The sequence below is a fragment of the Ostrinia furnacalis genome, unplaced genomic scaffold, assembly GCF_004193835.3.
Source record: "Ostrinia furnacalis isolate ACB-3 unplaced genomic scaffold, ASM419383v2 OfSCF0694, whole genome shotgun sequence".
Lineage (NCBI taxonomy): Eukaryota > Metazoa > Arthropoda > Insecta > Lepidoptera > Crambidae > Ostrinia > Ostrinia furnacalis.
Genome location: NW_021130933.1, coordinates 1,570,844 through 1,597,377, shown reverse-complemented (window position 1 = coordinate 1,597,377; position 26,534 = coordinate 1,570,844). Strand labels below are relative to the sequence as shown.

Here is a 26,534-nt window from a genome sequence, read left to right as displayed (position 1 = left end):
GTAACCCTATCCGAGTCATTCTCACGGGACAAACATTACTCAACCAGTGACAGGTATCTTGAAAGTCCTCTAAATGTGATACACATGCTTGCTTTCATAACTATGTCTAAAATCAATACCGCTGTCATCGTCAACGTCAACTAAGCGCGACGACTTTGATGAGATTTGTATAGAAAAAGCCTGACACTCTCCTAGTAATATCTAAAAATAACTTATTAAATAGGATACCTATATGCATAAAGCTGTAGTTTCAAAAAGTTACTGTAAAATTACCCATATTTAATGGATACTAGAACCCTAAAGCATTACTTATTCATCGAACAATGCATACATTAAAGTCGTTAAAGTACAAGCACGGGTTAAACCAAACGATGGACTTACAGTTGAAGAGTTTACAATAGTTCGTAAACTTTATGAACAGAAACACAACACGATCGTGTATTATCCTCCACCACCATTCAAAGGAGCATACTGCTCTCGTAGCTGAGTAAAAGCGGGCAAACAGAATGGGCCAACAAACAAGTACGTATAAGCCGGCCAGTCGTGTCGTCCACTGCCGCACTAATCTATCTTAGTTTAGAACAGGCCCAGACGCTCGCCTTTGTTTTACTCGGAAAGGAAATATTGACGGTCCCATGAGATTTAAATGTCTTCTGTTTTAAGAGAAAGCCAATACGGATGTACCATGTGTGTTGTCTCTTTCAAATGGACGGGAGTACTAAGTAACTCGATCCGACAGGATGAGCGTGTAGCAGAAAGAACTTATTGTACGAACGAGGATACAGGGATACAAATGTAAGAGATTAACGCGAAATGGTAAATAAAACCGACTCCCAGCCGCGTTCGCCGGCTTAGTGCATCACCATAATTCAATCCTCGTAAGGCCGCTCCTTTGCTACCAAAAGAGCATCGAATTTATTACAAAGCACGCATAGCTCGAACCCCTACCTATTATTTATGGCACTCGGTTGGTCTGTCACAAAAAACGGACGGGTGCCTCGAATATCTCAGCGGGCGACTTCGAAACATAAGCTGCCATAACACGCACTTCCTTCACCGTGAAAGCATAGTACGAACATCGAATACCGTTCGGCGTTGTATTTCAAACTCTGTGGCCCCGAAATAGAAAACAAGCCTTAACCAAACAAAAGCCGTACTTAAATAAATGATAATCCGGATTTATTGAAAGTAGCTGCAGAGACATGTTTCAATGCGAGCCATGTGGTGGCAAATGTGGGAACCCCGCCAAGAGTTTGCCCTACTAATGACTGTTACTTCATTGTTGTATTGTGATCTTGTACCAAAAATAATAGAGACCATAATTCACTTTACAGTTATCATGTTATAAGCCAATCTGTTTAAATAAGCTGAATAAAATTGGGTCGCAGTGTTGTTTGGTGATCCTATTTTTATGCAATCGTATGAAAAGGGCGGAAAATGTTTTTATCTTATTCGCAGCATTCTGTTTTGGGAGTCCACGTGTACACTTGTATTTTTTGTTGATCCGAACAATACTTTTTAATTGAACCGGATACGCATTTAAAAAATACTGCGCCTTCCTAAAAATGCAATATCGTTCGAGATGTCTTTGAAATGTCTTTGGATTAACTCAAGATCCCTTTTTACACTGCCTGTTATAAGTCCTCTTTTGTCATTCGAGAGCACTCGATACGGGAGCCATTTTGAACCGGGGTCTAATTATACAAGATACTCGCTCGAGACGTGATCCTTAAACCAACGATATTTATTGTAAGACAATTTCAACAAACAGAAGACGTCGATCGGCAACCATCACATTTTAATCCTCGAAATGAGATAAATATCACGAACTGGGTCAAACGACTATCTTCTCACGTTTGTTGACGACTTAGAGTGTGATAATATTTATTAAACTGTTCGTTCAAAACGACCGACGACTATAAATAAGCTCTTGAGACCATTACGCGTCATGCAAGATTTACTATGTATGGAAACGATTCTTTTTTTCTTCAACTTTTGGGTGTAATGCTAGGAATTTTGGACGAGATGTTATCATATTATTTCACCAGTAATTAGTATTTATTACCAACTGGTTCTATGCTTGCGGCTTAACGAAGGCGATCTTTAGTGTGAAAGCGGTTTCAAGGTGAATTATGTGGTTACCCGACGGATGAGTTAAGCAATTAAAGCGGTTTTTATGTGTATAACGCTGACTTTTAAGATGTGGCACGCGATAATGATAGAATTTATAGTTTTATAATAGTGACCAAAGGAAATTTGTATGTTAAAATCGTTCGGGGTCTTCTGTCTTACCATGGATAGGTTACGTGTTTGGGTACAGGTTTAATTGCCGTAGAGTAAACAAGCGAAGTGTTGTTAATGGTTTCGAAATATTCGGAGGTATTGAAATTCCGTAGGGCCCTTTCCGGGCCACACAAAACGGTAGCGTGTTAACGAGACGACAAAAAAGAGTCGAGCTACTGCATGAGAATTTGCCTGCCATCTGCCGGGACCCGATCCGTCGAAATTAATGTGATAGTTAACGCTCAAATAAGCTACGATCTTTACGCGCCCGCGCACTCCGACCCTTCGCTCCGAATAAATCATATGATAATTGAATCATATGCTGCGTGTCAGAAGTAATTAACAAACGCTGCGATACACATCGCCACATGTGCTTTTTTAATAACGTCGCTTCTCAGTTTCCTCTCGCACACGCGACTCACGCTCGAGATAACATCGACAGAAATTCTTTAATACTCATACATGGAAATTATTACCCTCCATCCGAGCCACGATGACTTTATATTAAGGTCATTGTGAGAGTAAATTGATCCGAGGCTGTGAGTGCGGGCGTTACTCTCCCGACGACATAATTCTTTCTATGACGCCTTAATGACGACTTCGCGTATTCCAAATAACTACAGATTAACATCGTTCTGACGGCTACTATTAAATTTATGAATTTAAATTACACATCCAACGGAAACTCTACAAAGGATCGTAAATTCCAGACTTTTAATTTAAATACATACATTCAGCAATTTGTTGTTCTATAAATCTTGAGAGCCAATTTATCCGTTGGATACATAAATTCGTTCCATTAGCATCGGATCCCGTATTAGATTCGGCCGGCGGCGAAGACTGACAATGATTGGGCTAGCCAGCCCCAAACGGCCACTGCTATGGGCTATAAAACTGTTTCGCAGCCGTACACCAATTACCTTAATGTAACTACCATCAAAACAACCTTTTTTTTAGCGAATCGCTCTTCCAATTTTTCCCACGGAACGTTTGCTCCTAATAAAATTAAAAGTAAATATCCTAACGCAAGCACGCAACACAATTGCTTAGAGTGCCTTTAAAATTGGGAAATCGCGAGGTGTTTTCTCTATCGCTTTCGGTGTTTCGTCGGGCCTAAGGATGAAATATTATAGGTGTCGCATCTCGCCCCGCCCTATAATGAGGCCCATAGGAATACGAAGCAATATCTTAATACCTTGGCCCGGGGTGACAAATACACGGTATTCGCGTGGAAACTGTAAATAATTTATAACCTCGCCTTACGGTGTTTCCCCACGTTGACAGGCCGAGGCCGCCAAGGTAGCGGCGAAATATACGGGAGTTAAGTAAAATTATTGCTGATGGTAATGAAACCTCCACTCGGCGGCTTAGCGATCCGCTGAGCACATCAAAGATGTTTCGGTATTCGATAAATATTCAGCCAAAACAAACTTGCCCTGACGAATGTTCGGTATGATTTATGAAATTCGTTATTAAGCATCTTCACCACTATTGAAGATCAAAGACATGGGTGTAGTATGTTACACATATAACTTCAAAGTACAATAACTGGTGATAGTATGTTATAAATAGGGCGCGTCGCGTCGCCCGCATTAATTTATTTAGTCATGGAAACAATCGTTGCACCCTTAAGAGCTTCGGCAGTTGAATATGAAAGCGCTCGTAAAACGCTCGTAAAGACGTGTGACGGTGTCGGCGCGCGCGCGTTTCGAGTGGTCGGTGTAGGTCCTTTGATTTGTTTAGAGCAGCTGTGACGTGCGTTAATAACTTAATTCGTCAGAGTCTATGGCACGGGAAGAGGGTTTTAGTTTGTACATGTGCGCAGGCGCCGCGGAAATGCGACTTCTAATGCGCGAGCGTCAAAGCGCTCGACTTAACGCGACTCTCCGCTGAACGATTTGTGAGCTTCGGCTGTTTAGTATATTTAGTTAATTGTGTGTTGAGATTTGGAGAATCGTTTGACTTTTATGTCGATAAACTGTCAATAGGATTTACTGTGTATGAATTTCATACTTATTTATGTGTGGTTTAAACACTCTTATATTTAATTTGTTGTTAATTAAGTTTATAATCTACTTCTTAAAGGTTAAGCTCGATCGAAGGCCAAAAGATGTACCTACATATTTACGAAAACTTCCACTCTTTAAAGTCTCATTTGTAACTGTAGTTTTTAAACATGTTCGTATAAAATAGAGTATTATTGTTATCAAACAGTCACAAAATCTTACTTCTAAGATTATTTCGCGAGATGCGCTCCTAAAATCTGTTCTCTTCAGTATTAACCGTTTCCGTGACAATAAAATTAACGCCAATACTACCCACTCCCATTTAAACTGGTACCGGTAAGAATTCCCGCTTATAAACTCTCACTCCGCAGTTTAGCATTCAACTACTTTTCAACTTGGTCGTAGTTAGAATTCACTATTAAACTCGAAACAGGAAATCTCGGGGCGGTTCTTCTACTTGTTAGTTTAGAACACCTTCGCATTAATTATTCCGGAGTGCAGGTGCTTCAATGTCACTGTTGTGAACTGTCATAATTATTCTGTATGCGGGGCTTGAGTGTGACATGTAGTGATGTGGTGAGCGTATGTTGACGATGTATTCGTTGTCGAGTTTGAATTGGGTAAGGTGACATATACTTCTTTTGTTTTTGTTAAATTAAGCACAATGCAAGGATTAAGAAATCTAATCGTCATAATAATAATTTCTCAAGATTATTGAGCACACTCATAATTATGTTTGACACACAGTTTTAGGTGGAACAGCGAAGGATCGAAAGCTATGCAAATAGCATTCTTAATTTAATGCCCCAAATAATGTATTTATTCAAGATTTAAGATCATACCCAAATAAACAAAATAAACACTACTAAGTACCAGAGTTTTAATTCCTGTCTTTCATAGACTAGTAAAATTCCCATCTTGAGTGTCATCTCAATCAAACAGTTCTTGAGTCAGAGAGTACGTTCGCCACATCACTATGTGAGATGTTCTGTCAAAACGCTACTTTAGATTTAGATAGTGATCCGTAATAATTCAAATCTCGCCTTGGTAGCCACTTCACGGGTTGTCAAGTGACTCTACAACTTACTATGTTATTTTTAAGAGACTTCAGACCATAAATTCCAATGTTGTTTTTCGAAGTAATTAGTTTTGGGTACATGAGTTTTGAGGCCTGTGCCGTTTGTGTTAAGGTTTAATGTATAATTTTATTAATTTTCATTAACTTGTTAGAAATTATTACATTTAGGGCCGTTTTTTTTAACTACGAGCAACTTTCATAAGGTAGTTCATCCATCGAGTAGGTCTTATGTTTTCTGAAACATGGAGTGGAAACTGCAGACCAGTGGAGTAAAAACTCTATTCCCTTTTCTTTCCTCTCTTACTCATAAGTTTATCGAAAGTAAAGAAAATAATTTTCCTACTACTTCTAAATTTTCCAAAAAAAATTGTAGGAGTTTGTTTATTCTTTTGACCGCTTTTGAAAATTAAACCTTTTCTCTTGCCAAAAATAGTTTGTAGAAAAGTTTTCAAAGTGCGGGCCGTAGTAACGTTTCTATAAATATTCAAACAGTGTAGCAAGCGTTAAAACCTTAACGATGTTCTTGTATTCCTTTGGTGGTTCGTTTAATTGGAGACATGCCCACAGTTTTAGCAATGGGTTCGATGAGCAATACGATCTTATAGAAAAGAACTTGAACCTTATCATTTAAAAGCAAGGTTGAATTTAAGAAGTATTTTTGATTTAAATGTGCTCAATTCAAATCGATAAGTACCTATTTCTATTATTTCTGAAAAAAAATCACCGATAGCCAATAAAACTAAGAATCAACTTTTTTTTGTCATAGCAAAGCTAATGAATAATCTCAAATGATTATTAAATGAAACAATTAATTGACTCCCACAAAAATACAATGAAAATAGAACAACTAGGTTTTCAGACGCAAGCTTCGCCGACAAACTTTCCCAAAATCTTTTGAGGGTCAACGAATCGTAACTCCATTAAAAGTTACCTTGTTTTCAGAGTAAACACGCCGCTCAAAGGAAGTCCTTAAAAATTAATGGAGACATCCTGATTACTCTAAAGATCCAAAGTATGCTTCAGTATTTATACTGCTCTATCTATTTTTGTTCGCGACAACTTCACAGTTTAATCTTTTAAACAGGGTTCTCTGAAGTTGAAACGTGTTTTTTTGGGATGACGATAATATAAATTGCAGTTACAAAACATGCGGGTAATGGTTCAACTATCGCCGCTTTTGTATTTATTATGACCTATGTGTGTGTATCCGACAAAAGGGAAACAACATTTCTAAAAACGTATAAAACGCGTCAGATTATATGCATACATTATTGGACGCTTTTGTTCAAAGGAGGCTCTCTCGGGCATTCAATTACTCGAACGTACAAGGAGTGCCGGATCTTTTTCAGATGTTTGTGCTGGGGATTAGTTAGGGATATCTGTGTGCCGGTATCTCAGTGAGATAAGTACGAATATACGTCAACGTCGGACGGCTAAGCCGATTATTTTAAATGTATTCACTTCCTTAATGGAGGTCGTTTTTCACCGGCCCGCGCCCCGCACCGACTTACTGAAGATTTTTGGTTATGATCCGGTCAGTGACTGGCAAGCATTAATGTTCGTTTAGCCGACGTTTATTAAATCGTTGATTCACTACCGCGGGAAGACGTCTTAACTTTGATATTAAGGATAATACCCCCGAAATTCATAACGAACATTATCAGATTTCGGAGGCAGTTTTAACGTTCATCAGAGTTTACTGATTTTAAAGAGAATAGCACTCATTATAAGACTCGACTTCAAGTTTTAATTGGAACTAAGTCTTACTGGATATAAACGTTCCAGTTAGAATCTTGGTCTTGTTGAACGGAGTTAGTGTTTCAGCACTTATTTTGCTCAAGCGCTTATCTTTTACGGCGCTGTCAATTTCTTCACGGAACAAAACCTATAGTAGAAGCAACTTAGCTCTTAGTTTGAAAGCTCACAGCTCGTTATATAAATTGCAGTCTTGCCAGTACTTTGTACGAAAAATGTACTATTTTTCATCGAAAGAGCATTTTAAATCGAGTCAATTTTCTGGTAATCGACGTCTATAAGGACCACACACGGCTAACCCGAGAATAAAGCTCGAATAGCTCAGGAGCTGTTATTGAAATGAACCAAAAAATAAAGTAATAACGGTGGCATAGGTGCGCCCACCTGCCCGCTGACAAATGCCTCTCCCAGGGCGCTCGGGCCCAAATAATATACATATCATTATTTTGCCTCGTGCTCCCATAAATATTACTTACAAATTCGCCCATCCTACTTGGTAATTTTTCAAGAAATAACTCAAAGTGAGGTGACGAGACGAAAATAAGCAGTGGCGTGCAGTGATGCATTTTATTGATGGGTGAGCGAGGTCACGAGGTTGTACGGGTTAATGGGGCTGTGTTTTACAATAATCGTTTTATGTTTACGACTAAAAAAATGCTAGATAGAATATAGCACCACCAATAGACGCAAGCATAATAACTTTTAAGAGAAAAAAATAACTAAGAAGCTAAATAAAAGCTAACATTAATTACAAAAACCAAAATAAAACTGAAAAATCTCCACAAAATGGTTTCATTTTATCCGCGCGTGAAATTCCTGCACTATTTGAATTGACCAAAAATAAATATTTGTTAACACTATTAAGCGCTCGTATTTGACCAAGTATTTAAATGAGATAACTTAATTAAGTGACGAGTATAAAAAAATGAAATATGGAACTATAAACACGACAGTCACAATATTCAACCGACATAAAAAATGATGTCTTACTGCGTAGGCGACAAAAGCCAGACGAAATAGGTACTTTTTACGACATTTTGCCAACTCAATAGGCAGTCGTTAAGAATTGTAAAGGCAAGTTTTTGGAAAATGGAAAAAAGTGTTAGAATAGCATCTTCGACATTGATTAATATGTAGTCTTTGTGTTGCATCTACACCTTCTGCAAATAGAGGGCTACTGCCATTATTCTATTGAACGTTATAAATGATAGTTTACATCTGATTTTTATTGCTGAGACATAAAAAATCAGCAAAGCAAAAAGGCCTTCCATTGAAGCATAGGCGATGGTACATCAAGCGGTTCATTGCGGCTTTATATCTTAATATCTTGTAATAAGTGTCAATTTCCAACACAAAGGGATACTTTTATGTGCTGTCGCCTGTACATGAGCTGCTAGAGAACTAATTATCACCACTACATATCTTGATTGAGGGGCATTTGTTTTATTTCGAAGTAGGTAAAAAGTACTTACAAACGCACCACTTTTCACATTTACTCGTACTTGTATCGTTTGCCTGGTATAACATCACGAACCTGCTTACATAAAAACTCCCCTTTTACCATACATTTTATTAGTGGTGGCTTCTCTATTTAATGGCTGATACACATAGCATGTAATGTAATAATAAAATCTCATTAATTAACCAACAAATATTACCAAACAAATCGCCAGCTGTTACTGCTGAACCAAAGACTGATTTCCGCGTTAAAACAATACCATGACACGTATTAACGATTGCGGTACGTTTTTATTTACGGTCAGTTCACACAGGCTGTTTGCAGGTGGGCCCTAATTAATTGCTAGGTGGGTTCCTACCCCTAGCCCAGGGCCCCAGGGGCTCCCAAACTTATTTTGTCTGCTGCCCTATTCATCATTACATAGTATAAAACAAAGTCGCTTCCAGCTGTCTGTCCCTATGTATGCTTAGATCTTTAGAACTACGCAATTGATGCGGTTTTTTTAAATAGATAGAGTGACTCAAGAAGAAGGTCTATAGGTATAAAACATGCATATTATAGGTGAAACAAGCCGGAAAATTCCATTCCAACCGTGCGAAGCCGGGGCGGGCTGCTAGTTAAGAATATTTTTATAGCGCCCCCATTTTTCACCGGTATAAAAACCACTATAGCTTCAAACGCCCCGATTTTTTTCTGGGTCTCTTACCGCCCCTTTTTGGGCCTGCACAGCGCCCACAAGTGGGCGTTATCGCCCACTTTGGGAAAGGCTGCCTTACCCCTAGAGGGTGAAATTAAATGTGTACTTTGCATTTTTCACCCGCAGTCGCCGCATGCCGGTACTCGCGTTGTAATTAATAATAATCTAAATTGTAACCGGTGAGGTAACGTCGGGCGTAAAAGTAATTGTAGATTTGGTGGAGGGGTAGTGATTAAAGGATTAAATTAAAAAATGTTTTTTGTGTAGCCTGTATTGTATACTTAAATAACAATACAATCTTCCATATAATAAGTGAAACTGAAAGTAGTAACTAGGTTATCAGTAATTAGGTTTCGAAATAATTAACTTTAATGTTAAAAATGTAATAAAGGAAGATACACACGTACAGGAACTTATTTACAAAATGTAAATTGTAACATAAACGAGCTTTTTCTCCGGGACTTTAAGCAGTAACTGGCTTATTATTTGGCCCTTAATAACTAACTTTTGTCCCAGCTCATTTTATTGGGGCCATTTTGAAATAAAAAGTCTTATCACTTAATTAGCAAAGCCTCATTTTAATAATCCAAAGGCTTTTAATATTTGACTGTAACTAATTACTTTAGGTGCAAACATGGAACAGTTAAAATTTTAACGTATTATGTATATTTCGCGCTCGCATGTACCCTGTACAGTCAGCGTCAAATAGTTCGTTCCACCCAAAGTAGCCAAAAAGTTCGCAAGTCTTTGTTACAATTGGTATAGGGTTTTGCTGTCAACTTTTTGGCCACTTTGCGTGCCACGAAATATTTGCTACTGACTGTACCACGCGTCACCCCTCGCGTGTGAGTATTCAAAACATATCGCCGAGGTGGGGTCGTCGTATCACTTGTCTACATCACATTACTGCGATATTACAACTCATCGTAGTTCGTAGCTAACACGTTTTGCTAGCTAGCTACTGATTTTGTTCGAATTTTTGGCTGAAAGTATACGGTGGAAACGCCTTTAAGCAGTAAAGAGTTAGATTTCGACTCTACGTGTCGTTTTGTAGAGTATATGTAAACACCTAAGGAGTTCTCATTTGAATTTTCATAAATATGTAACCCCAAAAATAAAAGGTGAAAATAGAGAGTGAAACAGGTTCGAATCAGATTATTTTGTGCAGTAATTCCCATAAGAAGCTTTTACAATTACATATTTTATAAGATTTTTTAAATTCTTCTTTGATTAAAAAAACAATTATTTATTGTATTGTTAAGACTTAATAGTATCTAATTGAAACTTTTACGCATTTTTAATAACTGCTACGTTCGTTTCAAGCAAAATACGTCTACCAAATATGTAGCGTGATAAAGTCGCGCTTTAAAACTCGCCACAAAGTTGCGTCTTCTCGTTTACTACTCTTGAGTCACTAGTTCGTCAAACTAGTTCTATACGAGCAGCTGAACTACAACCATTAAAGTGATTATACAATCAAATTGCTGCATCTGTGTCCAGGTGTTTCACGGTTGATGTTTATTAATACTTCTTAAAAAACCCGAAGTAGCTTAATGCTTAGTTACGGGAGTAAGTGCAGGTGGTAGTAATGATCGGCGTCCATGTGGAGTTAGCGATTCGATGCTACGTTTTTGGAAGAAGATTTACAAGAAATTGTTGTTTAATGACTGATAATGTAGTTTCTGGTGATGTTTTTTAGTTTGCAATTAAGTTTGGCTTGATTTTCATATTTTAATTGATAGTCAAATTAAAAAGTTAAGATTAGCGAAAGGGAATTAAAAAATGTTTCATACGAGACACAAAAAAATATATCGAAATTAATACCTGCCAATCATTTTTGAAAGAGTACCATGAGTAGGTAGCTATTTATTTGAAAATATGAAGCCTTAGGTATCCGTCTAGACCGCGTAGTTAACTTAATAAATAATTTTTAAGTCTACTAATATTTTATCTTGTTTCTAAGACTAGTTTTCACTAGATACTAATCCACTTCAATCTTGCCGTAAGCCCACCCAACAAGAAAAAGTTGTCGCGCTTGCCTCTGACTCACAGCAATACATTTAGCTTCCCCAGTAGACGAGCTGCCTTAAACTTATAAATGCAGGTGTATAATTATACGACGGAGCTTCATGAGTGTTATTAAGACAGCATTCTCGGAACTCGAGTCGCGTTTTGTTTTCTCAGAACAAAATCTGAATGTTTTGACGCCTGAGATCCCAAGACCAGTCATGGTTGTTTTTATTTCTCTTCGTACACATGTTTTATTTTGTTAACTGTGACAGATTTACTCGGAGCCAGTGGCGCGACACATTTGCCAGATTAAGCTTCGTTTCGCGTCAGAAAGAAATATGTAAATATTAAGGACGTCGGTAAAATAACGTTCGATCTCATGCGGCTGAATAGTGATATATTTTTCATTGCTTCTATCAAAAGGGCTATCTTTTAAAAGCAGTATAATGTACGATTTATTACTATTCAAAATATCTCACTTACGAATAAACAAGCTTCTCAATAAGCGCTATCACACACGGTAATTCAATACGTTTATCATTGCATTCACACAGGCCATAAATAAGTATGGAGTCTAGATATAAACTGCGGCTGCGGCGATACAATCAGTGAAAAACAACCTGTTCCGAATAGAATACGCTCCGAACACAGTTCTGTATGTAAACGTCCAGGTTGGTGTGAATAAATAAGCATCCCACGCCGCCTTTAACGCCGTCCCACGCGGACAAAACACTTAATACAAACTCGCCGGACAAATCTATAAAAATATAACCTAATAAAAAGGTTTACGTTCCCTTCATACGTGCCAGAGAAAATAAACTCGACCGCTGGAACTGGGTTTGTGATTTTTGAACGCTCTATTGACAGCAGTCGATTGATATTAAAAGAGTTGATGTATTCGAGTTACTTTGTTTTGTATTAAAATGTATTGTTAAGTCAATCTTTCAAAGGGAGATTTATTTTATTTGGAAGTTGGTAAGAACCTACTTACAATATTATTACAGAATCAATCTAAGATAAAATGAAAGGGTTGAAAAGTTTGCATTGTGAAAAAATACATTATTGTTTTGATAAGAAATAATGTTTGATCGCACTTTACTGTTTTTAACTCAGATAAAGCCGTAGACTGAAGCTATTTCATAAATCTTTCTAACTGTCAGTTTGCTGGCACCTTAGTACCTATCCAAAGATTTGAACAGGTCGATGATAGTTTAATAAACCATTTGGAGAGCTATCCCAATATTAGAACTTGGTGAAATTCAATTTCAGTCCGTGATTTAATGGATGATTCATTAACGTTTCTGAATAATGATTAATTCGTTAAATGTCTATTAGACTATAATGATCAGCATTATTAATCAGAAATATTAACTTCAACTATGTTTACATGACTATCTTACTAATATTATAAATGCGAAAGTTTGTATGGATATCTGGATGTTAACATGTTTGTTACTCTTTCACGGAAAAACTGCAGAACGGATTTTGATGAAACTTTATAGTATTATTCTTTATAACCCAGAATAACATAAGTGTAGGCAATAATTTATGACGATCTATCATAAACTAAATTTCACGCAGGTGAAGCCGCAGGCAAAAGCTAGTGAAGGTATAATTGTATAATAATAATGTATTTGCATGGTGCATAAGCGCATAAAAATGCTTGAGATTTTAACTCTGCCGCTATAAAAAACGTAAATACCTAGAATCTAAAGGCGTGCATTTTAATAACACTACCCTAACAGCTATCTAGCCCAGTTTAAACAGTTGTTCGTACTTTAATGAAATCCAGCAACAGTCTACGGCAAAGGATTTCGAAGTCGTGATTCTTAAAGCGATGGAAAATTTAAAGAGTTTTCAAAAGAAAATTAAGGCGCCGACGGTGTTGGTTCCTAGAGAGTCTGCATCGTAACGTTGTTAGGCACGGCGCGTTACCTCGTTAACGGCAGCAAAAATTTAATTTCGAATTTTAAACTTCGAATTAAATTCGAAATATGAACTATTTACCAACTCTGAGTTTTTAAGAAATGAGCTTTGGAAGCGAATTAGGGTAACTGGAATGGTGTTTGCGTAACGAACTTTAAAACAAGAAGTTTAGTGTACTTACTTTTTCATTTGTCTATTTTGACGGTTTTTGTTTTGCTGGAGTGCACATAATGACATCTATTAGGAAAAACATCATTTACGATAGAAATCATGGAAAAATGCAACTTTTTTTTTGTGTATAAAGACAAATAAATAAGAGGAAATCGAAATACGACCAAAAGATAAGCAACAAAAAAAAATACAAAATTAATTTTTTTTCCACGGAACTCCGCTAAAAGTCAGTTTTTTTCCCAGTTTCCCAGTACGGAACCCGCTAATGAGCTGGATTGTTCGGCCGAGGCTGCACCTAGCCGCTTAATTATTAGGCGAGGCAGAATATGATAACTGAAGGAAACTGCCGGTATGTTGGCGGGAGCTCATTAAAACTGCTAACAAAACCTTTTAGATTTATTTTACTTGAAATACTACGAAGCTAATCCAATCTGAACTGATTTAGTTCGACGTTTTGACACGCGCGAGCGTTAAAGAAATGAGTTATGATAGCTCGCGGGACCAAAGTTATAAGTTGACCGTAACCTACGCACTTTTGGTAACCTACTGCAGACTACGGTAAAATATGGCAGACTACAGTGAGCTACGGTAGCTATGATAGATTGCTTCTTAGAAGACATAATATGAACAAGTTCATAATCTACACGAACTTATAAAAGCTGAAGAATTTGTTTGATTGAACGCGCTAATTTTTAAGAACTAAGTAACTGGTCCCATTTATTTTTGTGTTGGATAACCCATTTATCTAGGAAGGCTTTAGACTATAGGCAGTAAAAATGTTGCAAAAACGGAAAATACTTTCACGCATACGAAGTCGCGGGCATAGTGAGTAGACATTTTTGGATTCTTGTTACTGATTCCGTATACTATGGTGATAGCCTCGTGTGAAAAATTTGCCATGTCTATGTCGCAGGCAAATTGTATGATTCCGCATTTTACAAACGGCGTCGTCAGTTCATAAACGCTCGCTGTTCTATGAAATGCCGAAGGCAAAATATAAATTGCCTTGGCACTTTATAATATGCTACAAAATTTGATAGCCAATTCAATCGCCGTTTACAAAATGCCGCGGCAAATTGAAGAATTTAGTTCTTTATCTTACCACGCGAGGCGCTGCCAATCAAAACAAGAAAAATGGCGTCGAGTAGTGGTGTTCTGATACAGAAAAATATTGAAAACAGTGCAAATTCTACGTATTCAAAGGACTTTTCACAAAAAACTATTGTTTTAAAGACATTTATTTTACGATTCAAAAATAGGAGCAGTGAAAAAGCCGTGGACAAATGAAAAAGTTTTTGAGGTTATCAGGCATGTAAAAAACGCTAAGGTGACAATGGGATCTGGTGCTCGGAGGACTGCTGCGGAATATTATAATATGGTATAAAAAATATGATGTATGAGTATTGGCGATGTGGACTATCTTATTCTGAAAAAAGACAGCCCTGAGAGCCCAACGGAAAACATACCTATGGAAGACTATTATGATATGTGAACGCTAAAGTGTAAATAAATAAATATTGTTAGATATTCATAGGGACAGTGGACACGGTAGTCGAGACAAAATTCAGTACCAAATTAAAGATCGATATTGTCTATTTGAATAGAATTTGAATTACTGAAATAAGGTCCGATTTATCCAACATGTGTTTTATGATGGTCCCTCTATTGCAACAATCATAGTCGAAATTTTATCAATTGAACGAGTCGCCAATTTGCCTTCGGCATTTCACAGAACAGCGAGCGTTTGTAAACTGACGACGCCGTTTGTAAAATGCGGAATCATACAATTTGCCTGCGACATCTACATATTGTTTTCCTGCGTACATTCTTGGAGTCGTCCCACGCGATGTCTGACGTCTCATCTTGGAATGTCAGCTGTCAGTGTCACTTAATAGCCTGTCTCTTACAAAGCGTTCCGATTTATATTTCAACAATAGTTGCCTAAATCTAGAATTGGGTTAGCTACCAAATTGCTTTCGACAGGCCGTTACCTACTCGTATTTTGTTACAAACATTCTGTATATTTAATAGCTTTAGATCCATCAAATTAGACTCTATTAAATTCGACTGTAGTTCAATCTTTGAACGTTTAAAATATATTTTATTTACAGCTTCGCTTGTTTTCGAAGAATGTTATTTACGATGCGAATATTAAACTGCTTCTTGAACATAAATACAAGTACAACAATAAGTCAAGTGAAGGTGAATAATATCTTAGTAAGCTTAAGGTTTTGTAGCTCAATTATCTCTGTAATATCATAATTCATAAAGTGATATAGAAATCAAATGCATAGTACAATGAAATCATTCATTGCTTCTTTTAATAGGTATGTCTTGTAAAAGACATAACCCTCCTTCTGGCACAGTCGGGTAAATATACGCGGTTACTGTTCTCTTCGTTCACCAGATAAATGCCTAAAGTTAAAATTAACTGGCTCATAATGAATAATCCGTAAATTAAAGAGGTCATAGAGCCGCGTTATAAATGTGTAATTAGAGACCAACACTGCGGTTATGCAATGCATATTAACCACTTTAAAGGGTCAATCGATACGTTAAACTTAGCCCCATAATCATGGCTTACAATACCTGGTATGGTAGGGGTTTTAATAATAAACACAGCTAGACCATAGCTCGGGTGTGCTTCGTTGGTTATTGTTTGCTACTTAGATAATAATTACTAGCATGGATAATAAATAGGTTTTGTTAGAAGCTAACTTAACGAAGGGTTAGTTAAAAGCAAATAAAACGAACACTAAGTCGAAATAGTGACGAATTACCATTAATATAGCGCTTCATTGAGTCAGTTTCTGAGATATGAGAGCGGCACAGAGCATACAAAGGACAATGTTCGTTCTCCATACATTGTTCGCCTAAGAACCAACAATTTTGACAAATCACTACCCGAAAGCGAAATAATACGATTCTGTGTGTAAGAACAATGATTCCTGATGGAAACTTCAATGCTTAAGTGTCCATTAAAATGAAAGGGTGCTTAATGTATTAAAAAAATTAGAAAATAATTATGATGGGTTAATGTTTTTTGGCGGTTTTTAGGCGATTTCTGACAATGACGTTTGACCGTCACAAAGGCACCCCCCTCCTGTGCCGCTCCCATACCTCAGGCACTAACACAGTTAAGCGCTAGATCTATAATACAGTTTCTGCATTATCTATCTATATAAACTAGCGGCCGCCCGCGACTTCGTACGCGTGAATCCCGTTTTTCCCGCTAATTCCCGTTCCCGTGGGAATTTCGGGAATTCCTTTCTTAGTGCATCTCTACGGTACCTAAGCTACGTCCCTTCCAAATTTCAAGTGCCTACGTTTAGCCGTTTAGGCTGTGCGTTGATCTGTCAGTCAGTCAGTCAGTTTCTCCTTTTATATATTTAGATAAAAATAAATTGATGTTCGTTAGTCTGATTAAAACTCGAGAACGGCTGGGCCGATTGAGCTGATTTTGGTTTTAAAATGTTTGTCGTAGTTCAGGATAGGTCTAAACGGTGAGCAAATACGCGCGCGATATTGTTATTCTGTGACAGACAAAATTCCACACGGATGAAGCCGCGGGCGGAAAGCTAGTAATAAATAGATAGGTACATAAATCAGCTTGACTAGCACAAAAGTAAAGCCACAAGTCAAAGCCCACAATCATAACCCTTTTTCACCGCCGATAACCAATCGGAACTAATAGTAAAACGTCCCCAAACCGCCATTTATAGCGATATTTCAATTTATCACCTATCCATCAAGCCCCCGAACCATTGTTATGGTGTAATAAAGACATAAAGGCCCCAACAAGCGTTATCTGCCGATCGACTGAGCAGCTGTATCGGGCGGTTAACTAATGCAATTAAGGGGTGGTCCGAAATTTGGGACCGATTCGAATAAATCAGATGACATCGATAAGGTTGACAAGTTTTTTGGGATATCGATGTTTTTAAATTGGCTGCGGTTGATGCGCTTTTTCGAGAACGTTTAAATCCATGTTTCATGGATTTCATTAATAAAATTTTGTGAATGGTTTAGAACTTTAGAGAGACGTAGTTTCTAGGACTGAAATACTAGCTCAAATAAAAGCTCCTTCTGGCACAGTCAGTTAATTAGGTGCTACAAGATTTAATGTGGAACCAAGAATGTGAGAGATAAATACTAAAGCCCTACTAATATTATAAATGCGAAAGTTTGTATGGATGTCTGGATGTCTTTCACGCAGAAACTGCTGAACGGATTTTGATGAGACTTTACAGTATTATTGTTTATAGCCCAGAATAATATACATATAAGCTGTAATTTATGACGATCTGTGACAAACTAAACCTCACGCGGGTGAAGCTGCGGGCAAAAGCTAGTAATTCATACATTTTACTGACATCAGATGAAAATAGAAAATACGTATCCAAAGTACAAAGCGGACTGTAATTTGTGATTTCTTTATTCACAGAGTTCTTAGAACAATGTCTCTTGTCCTTTAACAAATTTAGTGTCCACTCTTTTATAGAGCACCCCTTTACCCAAAGCGTTGTATTAAAATAGATGCTCGTCTGCCACGATATACGGCCCTGATAAATTCCCCCCATTTTTCTCCCGCTCACGAGCCGTCAGCGTATAAATGCTTCGAGTGTCTTTTTTTGTACAACCAACCGGAGGAATTACGGCATTAATCAACCGAAATGAACCTTTTAGCGAAACGTCAAAAGGTTTACAAAGATCTCCGCGGTAACGAGGCGCGTTTAAGCATTATGGAAACAAAAGAAACTTTGGCCGGGTATCCGGACATCGGTACGTGTTTTGCGTCTTCCCAGTACAGACAGATCAGCAATTGAGTCGGAATTCGAAGAAAGTTGTTCATTTGTTTATTTCGAATGTTCTTTTTGGTTCATTTCCAAGATTAATCAACCATTGATAACAAATAAAAGGAACGTTTTTTCTTAATGACTGTTATAGTAACAGTCATTAAGGGTTCATACTCAAAACAATAAGGATCTTTGTCTTAATTTGTTTCAGTGTGAAGATTTTATTTCAATAACAGAACCATATTTACAAGGCAATCAAATCTGTATAACCAGATTGCATCTAAATTGGCTTGACCGAAATAATCTTTAATAAATAATGTATCAGTATACGTGTCATTTAGGTACGTGTCAGTTAGACCACATTCCAATTATGCCTGCATTCGCCCTCCGTTGCCTACGCATAAAATTAGATTATAACCCCTTCTAAATACTCGTTACCCTTTTACAAATCGTGTTGTCTGTTCCGTGCCGTGATCGGCCTATGTTTCGATGTAGCGGTCGGCGCGCGCTTTCTCTTCTTTCTGATAAGCACACTCTTTGTCTATCCACATTAATTCCAGCCTGTGATGTAACCTCGGATTGTTAAATTGATTGTAAGCGTCTATTCACTCTTTCTGTCGGCTGTTATCAGCGATAAAGCGGCGACGATTTAAAAGAGCCGGAATCCGTTTGTCATGGACATTGCGGGAACGAAATAAATGACCAGTTAGTGATATAGCCAGCTGGGATATAAATCTTCACATTGTTATGTGCTTTCCAAAAAACACCCCTTACATTTTGTAAGATAAAGATTATCTCATTTATTTATCCACGAAAATAAAAAAGAAATAAATCTTTTATAAAGCAAGAAAAGAAACAATAGCCAACCCATAACAGCGTCTACGAGTACGTTCGATTTTTCCACAATCATATTTTGCGGGGCAGTTCGAAATTGTTCTTCGTAGGATATCCCGGAACGAAATCTAAATTTCCTTTTGGCGTTCAAAAGCGACGTTCGAATTCCCGCTCCCGGTCAGGTGTACCCGGTCCGGCACCGGTCGCCGAACCGCGCGTTCCCGGTTGATTACACCGCGTGCGAGAACCGGGGACACCTGCGCCATCTGTGCGCCGACTTTTCTACCCGCTTTGTTTTCAAATTCGGAACGTTCCGAAGTTTTATCGACGATGCGGGCAACGTTTGACTTCCTCAAATGCTTACGATCATTTTTTATCTTCCTTCTTCCTCTAATCTCAACTATTGTTCGAATACGCTCACGTAATACTTGTATAACGACGCAATCATAGCCTGACCTGAAGCTACAAAACTACGGAAAGCTAATTTAATGGCAATATTTTCTTTGGGCCTAATTTGTTCGTGTTTTTCTATCATACTTTTGGAGAAATGAGAAAGAAATCGAATTATGACGATCTATAAAAGATATTGCTTGTTTATGAAGGTCTGCGGAACGTCGGGGGAGATTTTGTTTTATTGATCCCGTAATGGTTGTAAAGGCCGTTCAATGGATATAATATCTCCTGTTATAAACGTATTAAATATAATAATAATAAATAATACTGACGTAAATGTTTTGTGCCTTTAATCTCGGTTATAAGTAGTTTATTTTAACCATACATCTTCAGATGTATTACCTACCAGACAAAAAAAAATATTTTGTTATTTATTCTGTTTAGATGTAGGTACCTACTTAAATAATGATGTGTAATTTACAAAACGAATATAAATGTTATTTCAAATATGAAATACCTAAGAATACTAGATCAATGAACCCATTTGTAAATAAAGTTTTTGTTTGTTACAGGATTTTCCCCGAAAATTACACGCCCCATCAAGCTCATGACTCCAAGAAAACAGTTATAACATCAAGTTATCTGCCTAGACTTAGGTAAGTTCTAACATTCCATCTTATTTAAAACCATTTAAATATTCAATGCTATGAGTTTGAGCTGGTTCTGCTGCAATTAAAATTGATTGCAATCTTTTTACTTGGATTGTAGGACTGTGATTAAGAGATAAGAAAGAGAAAATTCTTTTGTCATTTCTAAAAGAGCAAACGAGTACAAGGCTTTAAGTTGTAAAGGAGAGCTGTAAGTGTCTTTAAAAAAGAAAAACAAGATTAAAACCTAAAGATTCTACAACCTACAACCAAAGGGGAGAAGCATTAAAACCAAATTTCGGATTTCTTAACTCATCCGAGTAAGGCATAAAATGCCATCAAATAGCTACGAAAGGGGTAATTTGTATCTTTTTTTCAATAAAACAGCACCTGTGCACGGCCATTTGTACTGTGCGCCCTCTAAGCTGGAAGTTTTATAAATGTACCGCTATTTGTACTGAGATTGAAAAACTGTTTTGGCTGTGTGGCGACGTATTGTGCTGTGCTGAAAATATTGAGGGATGGGAAAACGCATGTAATGTTATAATGGTGTTATTGTTATTGAGTTAGGTTTTAAAATTGCATAATTTTCTTTTTACTTTTTTAATACAATCACTCTCGCACGCACACACTTGTAAATAACCAATTTCTACCAATTTATGACTTACTAGCTTTTGCCCGCGGCTTCACCCGCGTGAAATTTAGTCTGTCACAGATCGTCATAAATTATAGCCTATATTATGTTATTCTGGGTTATAAAGAATAATACTATAAAGTTTCATCAAAATCCGTTCAGTGGTTTTTGCGTGAAAGAGTAACAAACATCCATCCAGACATCAAGACATCCAAACTTTCGCATTTATAATATTAGTAGGATTATTATGCCCATTGAAAAACGTATAGCAATCATTTGAAAATATTGGTTCTTTTGTTTACAGTTTTTTTTACCTAGCCTGTGCATTGGTTTCACAAAAGTTTCTCACAAAAACTTTTTATTTGTCAATTAATTAAATTACTGAACTTTGTACTTCGTTAATCCAAACTATCTGTAACAATGAATACAGTTATTACAAATAGAAAGTATCCAGTAATTACAGAGTGCAATTAGATTTATCATAACAAAAGTCTAACAACTGCACGCTACATTAAAATTAAATTACATACAAACAATGTGATGGATTGTGCATTCATTAATGTGGAATCATGTTACATTCGGCGTAATTAAACAAGCGTTATCTAAATATGGCCCATGGGAATGGATACATTTAAATGCGATTTTCGTGTGCACTAGTTGTAAAATATTTATTTAATATAAAATATGTATAAAAGTGAAAGGTCACTGACTGATTCATTCATCACGAAATCTCAGAAACTCCTTTTAGAACGTAGGTGTTTACTAAGACGGATTTTGAAAAATTCAATTTAAGCGGTTAAAAAGAGGTCCACGCGTACGCAGTCGGGGGCGGCCGCTAGTACACGTTTCATTTTCATGTAATATTTAGTAACAATGGTAATTAATAGCCTTTATTTCTCAGACAGTTTTGTAAGGAAACGAAAGACGATATAATAATGCTTTTGAATTTGTATTTTCACAATTTCCGGCATCGCAAAAGAGGAAAATTATGTAATATTCAGTTATTGTAAACGCCAAATTGACTAAGCATCTACTTAAATATAAAGGTAAAGCTTAGTGATTTCAGACATATTTTTATTTTTGTGAACACTTAACAGTCATAAGAAAATATTAAAAAACCTTTACTAAAATTCTATTACTTGAGCAGTAGCGGGAACGTAATATTGCGTAAAGTACCTCTCTAAGATTTAATCCTATTCAACATGCCTGAGTGATCGGTCACTATTTTACAAACTTTCCTTCAAGAGATGCTCTTATTCTCTCAGCCAAGAGACGCCTATCTAAAGTACTTACTATTAAGTAGGCTCTTGAGTTGTGAGAAATAGGTCACTCTGTCCAAACATTTACATTAAGCTTCAGAGATTGATGTAGGAAGTTTTCAATGAAAGGCGAACGCTTAGCAGTGGCATGCCAGTGTCAAATAAACAAGCTATCTAGCAGCTAATAAATGGGCACATTTATTTTTGCTACAACTCAGTCATTTGTTTTTAAGAATCTAAATGTTATCTTCATTTTTAGAACGCAATTGCTTTAGTCTTTTGTTTTTTAGCGTCCAGAAAGATATTTTTTTTATTTTTGTAGACCTTAAATGCTTTAGTCATTTGTTTTTTAGAACTTAAAACTTCTTTTGCTAAAAATAATAGGTTATCCAATATTCATCGAAACAAGCTTATTCGCGGGTATTTTTACACAGCGATGACAGAACACAGAAACATAAATTAGCAGATCATTTTTCAATGACATCCTCTTCGGACAGACGTAAGTCTGTTATTAAGCGAGTTCTGTCTGTCATGAGGTTAATGAAAGATGAAAGTTATTAATAGTAATAATCCTATCTAACTTTCTGAAAATCTATGTAATACTTTAATGACCGATGATACTCATGAAAATTGATTCAAATATCATTACAAACTGTCTCGTCCCATGTGTCAAATATGACTCACAAATATTGATTTTTGTTTTACTCGATATTTCAGAGTGTGATGTAAAGGTAAAGTTTACGTCTTAAGAATTCATTTCACGGCTTAAATCTTGTTACGTTGATACATGGGACACATACCTACTAACCGACCCCTATTATTCGTAAGAAATAGGTGTAAATTATTCGAGGGTTCTGTAGTAATTCACTAGCTCTACCTTCATAATACGTCTCATTTTAAAGACATGATTGTTTACTCAAAACATCAACAACAGTAAAAAGAAATAAATTACAGAAGTAAGCATAAATTTTTAACATTTTTTATATATCCAAAATAGATAAGTAGTTAAATTTTCTAATATTCGTTTAACTCGTGTCTAGTTCTGGTAATTATTTCATTTCTAATTACAAAATATTAAATTGCATAACATTAGAAAAGAAAGGGTAAGTAACAAGGGGTAGATTTATTAATTGTAATATGAATGTGTGCGTAGTTTATTTGGGATGAACAAACATTGCTATCAAAGTTTTAATTAATTATGTTACTTTGTAAATATTTCAATGGTATGGGTTGTTAGTGATATTCTTAACAACCATTTTCGTGGTTATTTCCAAACAACTCCCTTTTCTTTTAAATAAGAAAAGGTTTTTTTAATCTAATTGCTAATGTCCTTGTTAACCGCTCGCAAGTAAGCTACATAATCCCAATATTATTTTACTGTTACACCACAAATTACTAAAACTTAGTCTTTTTTGTTTTTATTTAATTTAGTGTTTTATTTCGCCTCCTAATAGTTCTTAATCATTAAAACACTTTTGAAACGCTTTGCTCCCCATGATAAGTATTTATTTTCAATTTCTTGCTCATTAACTAACACAATATAACAAAATAACACGATACGTACAAAGAAAAACACATTTTTCTGTAATCAGAGGTTTGCTTGAGCGAATGATGTAAATACAAAAATTGCTTAATTATTTTCGAATGAAACTTTTAGGTTTCCTCTGAATTTAGAATTTAGATTCAAGGGTGTTAGTTCAATCTTTGTAGACGCCTGAATTATTGTTTTGCTCCCACTCCTAGCAAATATTTAGCTTATTACTTGAAGATAATATTGAGGAATAGAGTTGATAATTAATTAAACCTAATTGAACCGGTCAACAACAAAAAATTTTTTTTGCGCATGTATTTTATTATATTCTAAAAAGTGCGATTACAAATTGAAAATATTTGCTTTTTAAGAAGTTATAGCGATTTGAATTTTCCATTTTTATAGTAGAATTTATATAAAGATGCACGTCACATTCTCATTGGGATACATTAATAAAAGCAAATTCAGAACCATTTTTGTTGTTTTTCTTATTTCTAGGTATCAAAGCAACAAAAATAAGCTATGCATAACTCGTGCGAAAAAATACTGTAGACAGTTGTAATTACACAATATGGTTTTAGAAAATAAGTATATCCGTTTCTTTAGTAAAAATCTTTTAACCCCTAATCCACTGCGGGCATTTCGTACCCGATCGCATCGCAATCGATAACTTGGCAAAAATCCACAAATTGTAACGTAAATGTAACAAAGAAACTACACGCCTTACGTACCGCCCCATTCGAATTCACGTCAAGTCTACGTATTTGTAATTCAGCGGAGTCCCCACGCGTATTGTTTCACCTACAAATGGTTAACCCTCTAGTGCCCGGAGTTTTGCAGAGACGTTTTATCTGCACTCGGTCGATAAGACCTGTATGTTCGGTATCTGCAATTGAGGTACCTACGTTTTACTGCCATTTTAGATTATGTATGTTGAAAAGTTAGCGTATTAGGAATGAACGCATTATTTACTTTGATAGGTACCAACTATGGACCAAATCAGGTAAATAAATTGGTTACGACAAATTGTCATAAGAAATTATACAGGATGGAATTTTGTAATGCCACCTGGAGGAAAAGTACTCTTAATACTGTAGATAGAAAATTTTACTCAAAGAAGATATTCCTTTATTTTTTAAAAGAAATAGAACTGCATTCAAAGATTCCCAAAAATTGCCTGCCATACTCGGGAATCGAACCAACTAAAATCTGTTAAAAATGACACCCTGCATTTTTATTACATCGATCGTTAGGGTTAAGTATAAGGATGAAATCTCTCTAAAAAAACTTGATATTAACTAATCATATTAAAGGAAAACCATGAAATCTTAAATTATTTTATTTATTTACAAGAAATGGTAGCGAATTTTCGAAAATTTGCGGGAAATTTTTGAATGCCGTTATTTTTCTTTTCAAAAATAAAGGAATGTTTCACTTGAGTAAAATTTTCTATCTACAATATTATGAGTACTTTCCCTCCAGGTGACATTACAAAATTCCACCCTGTATAGTACAATAATTCACCTTATTACAAGTCAGGTTAGGATAAGTAATTTTGTTTTAGCGTAGGAGGCTTCTGATTGGTAGCGTCGCAATCCGCTAATGACATATCCAAGACCTTTCCCCAATTGAAACAAGTTAACAGTAAGCAGTGCGTGAGTTCCCACCTTTAATTAGACGTGAAGTGTGTAAGGGTTAAATTGAGGTACAAAATTGTATCGAACAATGTAGGTTAGGTGCTTATTCTTGAACTTGAACGAGTTAACTGTTTAAAATATTAAAAAGAAATAACCAAGACTAAGTAAAATTAACTTAATTTAATCCATTTGCTCTTTGGCCTTTAACTACGTAAACTTAGCAAGCTAAACTTCGGGATATTATAGTTACATTTAATTATAACCATTAACCATGAATTAATGATAACGGGAGATAACGGGATAATGATATCTATCAACATGGAAAGCATTGGGGGAGGCCTATGTTCAGCAGTGGACGTCCTATGGCTGAAATGATAATGATAACGGGACCCCATTGTTTATTCCTATAAACAACAGTATAAAACAATAACAATCACTTTAATTTTGTGAAAACATAACAAACTGCTATAGCCGCCATATTGGAAGCAATCAAGATCTATGTGTACCGAAACTATTATTGGTGTAATTATAACAAACGTAATCGTTAACGTAATTGGCAATGATAGTTACGAGCCAAATCTAATTGTTATCGTTGTAAGAAAGTACTACGTTCGTACGTTCAGCTTTATCTATTAAAATATTTAACTACATTGAACTCTACTACATAAGAGATACTATTTTAATAGTACGTCCTAATACACTAGAGATCGCAGAGTGGCAGTTCTGATTGTTTGCTGACTGAACTAGGTACCTATATGTATTAATTTGGTGTCTTTACATTATTTGTTAATGTCACTAATAAATTTATATTTATATTGTTATAATTTTTATTTCTTCTGTCTTCCTTCTTTCTTTCTGTTTTTTCAATTATAATTGTTTACTGGTTTTCGAAATGTTATAAGCATTTAATTCAAAATGTTCTATGATTCCATAGTAGATTAGATTATTATCACTAAGACCGTTTGTGTGAGCTAAATTCCCACCCGCTCGAAAGCCCTGCAATTTGGGGGCGAATCTAATCTGAGTCAGCGAGGACAAGCCACCAACCGCTTGAGATGACGAACGTCCACGCTGAGATGTGCCTCTTCATTAGGGAGGGGAGGATGGCTTTATGGGACAATTTGCATTTACACGAACCCCGCACAGATTACGTCCGCACTTATCCACCCAACGAAATGAGAACGAGCAAGCCTTTGTTTATGTTAGACCAAATTTTTCGCTCGCCATTTGTTTTGGCGGGTCATCCCTAAACCAGGTTTTCACCGAAATATTTCGGTATTCAGACGCTTTTCTCTGACTTTTTTACGGTTACCATTAGCCCTGGGGTCCGACGGGTTCACTATTCGGAATTTCCGACGCACTCAAAACTTCGAGACGTCCGAAACAGAAATTAAAGCTCATTATGTCTTCGTGTTCGT

The 26,534-nt window shown here is 36.3% G+C and overlaps 1 protein-coding gene across 1 annotated transcript in view; it reads left to right on the top strand.

The window, feature by feature from the left end:
* The window catches only part of LOC114349605 (protein artichoke), an 81,195-nt gene that overhangs the window by 35,686 nt on the left and 18,975 nt on the right, over positions 1-26,534 (top strand). The window contains exon 2 of the mRNA XM_028300032.1: positions 19,981-20,064. The gene's annotated coding sequence lies outside the window, so the exon portion shown is untranslated. The remainder of the gene's footprint in view (positions 1-19,980; positions 20,065-26,534) is intronic.